Source organism: Triticum dicoccoides, chromosome 1A (genome assembly GCF_002162155.2).
Source record: "Triticum dicoccoides isolate Atlit2015 ecotype Zavitan chromosome 1A, WEW_v2.0, whole genome shotgun sequence".
NCBI lineage: Eukaryota > Viridiplantae > Streptophyta > Magnoliopsida > Poales > Poaceae > Triticum > Triticum dicoccoides.
The window spans coordinates 71,637,838-71,638,221 of record NC_041380.1 but is presented as its reverse complement, the minus strand read 5'-3'; positions in this window follow the sequence as shown (position 1 = coordinate 71,638,221).

Sequence of the window (384 nt, the reverse complement as noted above, 5' to 3'; positions counted from 1 at the left end):
GTGGACAAGCCTATGCAGAAGTTATGGAGGTTGTTGATGAATAAGCAACCGTCCCTAATTACCCTAAACACCTTAGGATACTCAAGTCACTACTCAAACAACCTCAAATGCTATGGGGAACAAAAATTGGTTAGGTTGCGGAAGTCGGTGGTGGTGTAGCGGATGATGTGGTGGAAGCCCTAGGCAAAGATGCCAAAATTCAGAAGATTTGATGGTGTCAAAATGTGGTGAAAGCAGGGTGAGGTCCTCGGGCACGTCTATAGCTTCAAAACGAGCCAAAGAACACTCAAATCGGAGTTCGGAGTGAAAAGTTGTAATGAAAACGGTGAAGAAGGCTGATGCAGAAATTCTGTGTAATGTTTCGGGTTAGGCCGGAAGTTCCGG